The sequence below is a fragment of the Austrofundulus limnaeus genome, unplaced genomic scaffold (genome assembly GCF_001266775.1).
Source record: "Austrofundulus limnaeus strain Quisiro unplaced genomic scaffold, Austrofundulus_limnaeus-1.0 Scaffold11, whole genome shotgun sequence".
Taxonomy (NCBI): Eukaryota; Metazoa; Chordata; class Actinopteri; order Cyprinodontiformes; family Rivulidae; genus Austrofundulus; species Austrofundulus limnaeus.
Window position 1 is genome coordinate 1,471,340 of NW_013952413.1, and position 7,571 is coordinate 1,478,910.

Consider the following 7,571-nt stretch of genomic DNA (forward strand, 5'->3'; position numbering starts at 1 on the left):
GCAGTGGACTTGCACAATGAAATGTGACCAAGTTCAAATGTGTTTTCTACCATCGTGTGCTTGTCAAGTCAACAGGTGTTTGTGAGGATGGTTATTGTGTGACAATATGAAGTTTAAAGAGAATTTTAGTTAAAGTTGCTGTAGCTGGGTTTTGAACCCTGATCTCCCACATGAAAGCCCATGGCATTAACCATTAGCCATTGGAGCTATGGCAAGGTGTGGTGCCAGGAGTTGATTTGCATGTGTGCTGAAAGGGGCCACATTGCCAATGCAATTGTTGACACTAAACTTTAATATATCACAGCAATAGAGCAATATTAGGACAACATAAAAGTAAAACATCAAAATAGAGTCATATTAGTATTGTAACCACTGAACTATTGTGATTAAATATTATTAAACCATGGTTCAGTACTGTGTAGATACAGCAGGGGGTCAGTATTGGACCAATACTAGGTTCCATTGACACCCATTTTAAATTATTATTAAACAATAATATTTCAAAAACTATACGTTGGACAGGCACCAAAAGGCAAAGCCATCATTTGGCACAGGAGCTTTACAGATGTATAAATTACAATGGCAGCTCTATGACAAAGTATGCAGGAGGAGAAGCGTGACAAAGAGGAGATGACTTTGATGGGAAACAAATCACAATAGTGTGCATTGCATTGGCAATGCACACTGATGAAGAACAATTTACAAAACAGTAAACAACACTTTACTAAAAGCCTGTCTGAATAAAAATGTCTTAAGATGTTTCATCAAAGAGTCAGTGAAATCAGCAGCAAAGGGACAGAAATGGTGATGAAAATTTTTTTATAACTTTTTTAGTGACTAAAGGTTCCCACAAACTCAGACGTCCTGTGTGCGATCCATAAGCCGCGCCGACTCAGCGCATATTGTCCGCTAATGTTTGAGATTTCATACTTAAGCGTACTGACCGCCTGACAAATTCTTTAATTTTCTCACTATTTCAGTTCTGGCATCAAGGATGACGAGGAAGAGATGGTTTGAATTTTAAATTTTAAACAACAAAAGAAAGAACTTACCTTACCCAGGATCTGAGCTGTTTCCTCCCATGAATTTGTTGCTCACTGCAAGTCTTTAGATTCCTTTATTGACACGTATCATACCACAACAATGCACTCTTCAAATTTTTGACGCCATTTTGTCCTCAAATGACACAGATTCTCAACTTTATTAGCTTGGTATCGCATCCAAAACTGTTCGACGTGAAATCGCCGGGCAGTTTATTGTGCGACAACACGGATGCGGTTGTCAAAAATTGATCTCAACGCAGACCTGTTCGGCGGATGTCCGCTTCAAGTCTGCTTCGAGTCCATCTCGAGCCTGAACAGAGAGACCTCCACGGACCAAAGTATGCCAGAGTATGTGGGGGCCTTTAGTCTGTATAATAATCACTGGTTACTCTTTTTTATGAAGGTAACTCACTTTGTGGATTTCTCAGCCTGCTTTGTTACAGCAAGACGTGTTATATGGTATGATAAGTGTATCATACAATGCAGTCAACACTACTAGTGCTAAGTGTGTGAAAACAAAATAAGGATTGTGAAAGTTTGGTTTGCAGTGTTCTACCTTCATAAAATATTGATTTTATGTTGTTYTGTTAATCCCAATAACTTAGTAAAATGCTCTTTAAATAGCTGGGAAATGCACAGTTTTGAGTAGACCTGTAACTAATTTTTCTGTAAGAGTATACTCCTGAACCCCCCTAGAACTGTATCACTCCACAGCTGCTCGCTAACATGAACAGGTGTTCATTAGCAGACGTCAGCAGGTGTGAGGTAAACTCCTAGTTTTCTGTTTTAAATGAATTATATTGCTATTTTAATTGGATGTCCTGGTTTATAAAAACARCAAATAATGTCAAAAACAAAACTATTTAATTGCTTACGTGAATGCTTATGAATTAGCAGTGATATTTAGAAATTTTCACAAGGGGCGCTACCTGAAACCTTGCCAAGGATGCCAAATTGGCTAGGGCAGAGGTTTGCCTCCATGCAAACATCAATCTTGAGTTATTTGAGCATGTGAAGTATGTATTGTTACAGCACTGTTCTTTCTCTCTATTAACAGTGACAACACTTAGACCTCATGAGAAGCCAAGGCGCTCTGCCAGAAACACTTATCTTCCTGTCATCCGTTCTTCCCTGGCTGCAYAGATCAGCTGCACTGAATGCTGTGCATCTATGAGAGCTCGGAGGTTTGGGACCAAACAGAGTGATCTCAGCCTGAGTGACTTTCRCTGGGTTTGGCACCCCAACCACTTTAATGTGTTCCAGTAGGCACACAAAAATCAACTCTTTTGCCCAAGATCAAATGTCGCATTAATTTGTTGAAGAGCCACAATGACATGAATGCAACATCCATAAGAGATGAAAAYGCTGATTAGATTTGTCGTGCACTGCTTATTAAGAGGAAGGGCCAAGTCTGCTGCAATGTTCAAAAAAGACCTGAGTCTTTTTAGGCAGCATTGCATATTACTCTCCCAAGATTCTGTTAAATATTACATGAATTAAAAAAATGCATGTTTAATGATGACCCAGAAAAAATAAAAAAAAATAATGCTTTTTATACGTGTTTTAGATACATAGAATACAGCGGGTAAAATAAGTATTGAACACGTCAACATTTTTCTCAGTAAATATATTACTAGAGGTGCTAATGACATGAAATTTTCACCAGGTGTCGGTAACAACCCAAGTGATCCATACATACAAAAAAATGAAACCATAAATGTCCAGAAATGAAGTTATTTGTAATAATGTGGAATGGCACAGGGAAAAAGTATTGAACACATGAAGAAAGGGAGGTGTAAAAAGGCATGGAAAGCCAAGACACCAGCTGAACTCTCTCAGTAATTAGAAAACAAGCCTGCCCCTTGTCAGTGCAAGTTAATATCAGCTGGTTCAGTCCCAAATGATGGCCAGGTATCACACAAGAACCATCTGATGATGGGTAAAAGTAAAGAGCTCTCTCAAGACCTTCACAACTTTACTGTTGCAAAGCATAATGATGGCATCGGTTACAGAAGAATGTCTAAACTTCTGAAGGTCCCAGTGAGCACCGTTGGGGCCATAATTCAGAAGTGGAAAGAACATTATTTCACCATAAACCGACCACGACCAGGTGCTCCTCACAAGATTTCTGACAGAGGAGTGAAAAGAATTATCAGAAGAGTTGTCCAAGAGCCAAGGACCACTTGTGGAGAGCTTCAGAAAGACCTGGAATTAGCAGGTACGATTGTTTCAAAGAAAACAATAAGTAATGCACTGAACCACCATGGCCTGTATGCACGCTCACCACGCAAGACTCCACTGCTGAAGAAACAGCATGTTGAAGCTCCTTTAAAGTTTGCCGCACAACATTTAGACAAGCCTGTGTAATACTGGGAGAATATAGTCTGGTCAGATGAGACCAACATTGAACTGTTTGGATGCCAGAATACACATCATGTTTGGAGGTCAAATGGCACTGCACATCAACCCAAAAACACCACACCAACAGTGAAGTTTGGAGGTGGGAACATCATGGTGTGGGGCTGTTTTTCAGCATATGGTACTGGCAAACTTCAAATAATTGAAGGAAGGATGAGTGGAAAAATGTACAGAGACATTCTAGATAAAAATCTGCTTCCATCTACCAGGATGATGAAGATGAAACGTGGCTGGACATTTCAGCAAGACAATGAGCCCAAACACAAAGCCAAGGAAACTCTCAGTTGGTTTCAGAGAAAGAAACTAAAGCTGCTGGAATGGCCCAGCCAAYCACCTGACCTGAATCCAACAGAAAATCTATGGAAAGAACTAAAGATCAGAGTTCATAGAAGAGGTCCACGAAACCTTCAAGATTTGAAGACTGTTTGTGTGGAAGAATGGGCCAAAATCACACCTGAGCAATGCATGCCACTAGTTTGTCCATACAGGAGGCGTCTTGAAGCTGTCATTGACAACAAAGGCTTTTGTACAAAGTATTRGATAAATTTCAGTAAGTGTGTTCAATACTTTTTCCCTGTGCCATTCCACATTATTACAAATAACTTMATTTCTGGACATTTATGGTTTGATTTCTTTGTATGTATGGATCACTTGGGTTGTTACCGACATCTGGTGAAATTTCATGTCATTAGCACCTCTAGTAATAAATTTACTGAGAAAAATGTTGACGTGTTCAATACTTATTTTACCCGCTGTATGTCTGTGTGTGWGTCCACACCCAGTTTTTAACGTTTCCCACACACCGCAGTGACAAGACTTCAGARGGTTTGAATATCAAGCAGTGGAAAAGCCTGCAGCTCCCCTCTAGTCAGGCAAGAACAAGMAAACATGAAACATTTTTCAAGAACCAAGAGACACTATTCTGTTGCCTTCCACATACGATTATTATAACCTAGATAGTATCTGCATTCATTAACTTATCAGTAGATTTAAAGAAATAAGATACTTCAGTTAAAACTAAAGAGTCCTGTTTTTATGGAGCTCGCAATCCACTGACCTTTTCACATCATCATATCAACAAAGGTGTCATTTGTGGTGTTGCGTACTTCAAATAATTGAAATAAAAATAAATTTTGCCAGCATATTATGTTTTATATTAAAACAAAGAAAAAATGTATTCTTTGAGTCTATGGTTTTCAGTGCTATAAATATTTATTCTTACATTTAGCCTTTAATTTAAAGCATTGTGCATTGATTTATCTAGGCCTTTCCTTAATCTGCTCTCACAGCTCTTTAAATAACACAATGCTGCCACCTGCTGGTCAAAGCAGACACAGCTGAAACATGATGGCGTAAACTCAGACAGAAGCTGCCTGGATTGAAGCATCATTACCTGTTCGTTTTATCATATAGAATTTAAATAAATGATTACTTATGTTACATAACAAATAAAAACAGGCTTTGCTTCAATGATAATTAAAAATATCATCAGTATATTAATGTATATATTGTAATTCAACAGCAACAAAATTATTCATTCAGGTTTTTTATTAGTTAATTATGAAAGCTACATGTCAACAACTGTTCAAAATAAAAGTTGGAAGAGATATAAGTTAAGTGTAGCTGCAAGTGCATTTTTTTGCATTTTTCTTTCATTGTTATTATTATTATTTCAAACCTCCAATTCACAAGATTTGAATTTACATGTCATGATTTCAATTTTTTTCCAAGAAAATTCAGGTACAAAACTCTAGAAAATTAAAACAAATTTTAAACCATGTTTTGACTATGTTTTAGCAGCTATTTCRAATTAGGCCATCATAAGCATTATATTAAACTCTACAGTGTTTTAACACGTGCTTTTACCCTTAATTATCAGCTTGGGTTTCCAACACTGCCAAGTAAAATATGATGCATTTTTAAAACTTATACTGTTCTGAAAATGTCTCAATTACCCACCGGGTTTGACCAATTTCTCACAGCTTTACGCTCCAGGATGAGGATGATTTATGCCTTCCTCTGTTCCTATTTGAGGCTGATCTCTAGCTGACCTTTAGAGGTCGTGGAGTGAGGCGCTGAGGGCAGCAGCTCCTGGTACTCTTAATTGGCAAACTGTGTCTTTTTGCACATTATATAAATAACACTAAAACGGCTTTGTTATGGTCTGCATACGATGTGTTATTTCCTCTATATTTGAGTATTTTTTCCATTTCTGAGCAAATTTTTTGAGTCTGTGATTGCATAAACCTGATCTCTCAAAGTTTCGACAGTTAAACTTTTGTCATTGCTAAAGTAAAAATGTGCATTTATTCAGTATATACAAAAAATACATGTATTTTCTTTTCTGTGTTTMCTTATTGGGTTTCTGGGTGCTTATCCCCAGCAGTCACCGTGTAGGAGGCCAGGCACACCCTGAACAGGTCACAAGTCCATCACCGGGTCACACAGAAACAACTATTCACAGTCATACTCTCACCTAGGGACAATCCAGWGTTACCAATTAACCTAACAAGCCAGTTTCTGGTTAGAGGGAAGGAAAAAACTGGAGTACCTGGAGAAATCCCACATGTGCACAGGGAGAACATGCAAACCCAACGCAGAAAGGCCGGGGGGCAAATATGCAACTTTCTGGCTTGTTTTTGTCAATTCAAAGAGCACCATAAGATTTAAAATTCAAACAACGATCTCACTTTCATAAGTGAAAATCGAGTAAACCTGCTGCACCCTCAGTTCAGCTGCACTGTGGTGATAGTGGACTTTTCCATCAATAGCTTCTGTCATTAAGTCCTCCTGTGCTTTTGTGTAAACTGGGACGATAATTCTACATGCACAAAGGGCGCTGAAAGGTTCATAATGTACTATCATTAGGTCATTTTAGGTCATTATTATAAGTACGAAATCATGTTGTGAMGATATTTTTTGTGTCTCTGGTGTATTGTAACTTGGGAAAAATCCCAATATTTGTGTTGGACTCCTACTTCAGTCACACAACAGCTGAACAGAAAAACATGCATTTATTTATGGCTCATTATCTTTCTGGATATCTGCTTCCTATTACCTGATGTATCTGCTTCCAGCTCTTCTGCTTGGCAGAAAATGATAAGCTTTTGTTGTACAAAGGCAAAAAAAAAAACATACTGAGGGAAATTGTGAGAAAATATCTCAGCCACAAGATACCCACTGATCTCAGAAATTGAAAATGGACAAATATCAGGCTGATTGAATTGACTGGTGAAAATAAAATCAAAGCACTTGGTATTTTTTTATTGTTCTCTCTCATCATCTAACATTTTATTGTAAGGTAATGCAGTATGGGAGCAAAGGAACGTTATTGTGAGTTCATAAAAGGTAAAAAAAAAACATCACATTATCTAATGAATAAACTGATCAATTGAAGTACGATTTTTTAATTTATTGGTGAATTAAAAGTACTCACTAAAATGTCACAAAAACTAGTCAAACAAGGTGGAACTTGAGGCCAAAGCGTCGACTGGTAGGCCTCCGCTGTCTACCTTTGAAAAAAATGCTAGTTTTATATTACCAATCATCATAAATGACCTCGACCTTTTGACCCTTTGATGCCCAAATCTAATCAGACTGAGTACTATCCTATTGGAGTTACTATGCCTATTTATAAGAAAATATCTAATTTCATTCAGGAGATATCGTGMACACAAGACCACCCGTGATGGACGGACACCGCACAAACACACAGACGGCCAGAGAACAGTCTGCCTCCGGCCYCCAGTGGGCGGAKCCACAATAAAAACAATCAAATAAAATAAAAAAAATCACGACGATGCAAAATATGCACAACTTTTCTTTCTCGTGTTGATGGTTAGTGAAAATGCACGAGCTACTTTGTGAACAGGTAACTGCTATGTCCTGCAGTTGTTTACCAACAAAAACACTTATAGTGACTTATAAAAAAGGTCAACAAAGCAACACCCATAATAGAGCTTTTTGAGATAGAGATGTTTTATACTGATGTAAGTGTACCGGCACTTATTTGCGTTCAGATTTTTTTTTGTGTAAAATATGTTAATAACAAACTGATTGCATTTTAACAATTAATTTATGATAAATGTTCTTCTTAACACTAAATATAAT

The 7,571-nt window shown here is 37.7% G+C and overlaps 1 long non-coding RNA gene across 1 annotated transcript in view; it reads left to right on the forward strand.

The window, feature by feature from the left end:
• LOC106513249 (uncharacterized) overlaps positions 1-7,571 on the forward strand; it is a 70,693-nt gene that overhangs the window by 59,677 nt on the left and 3,445 nt on the right. The window lies entirely within an intron of this gene.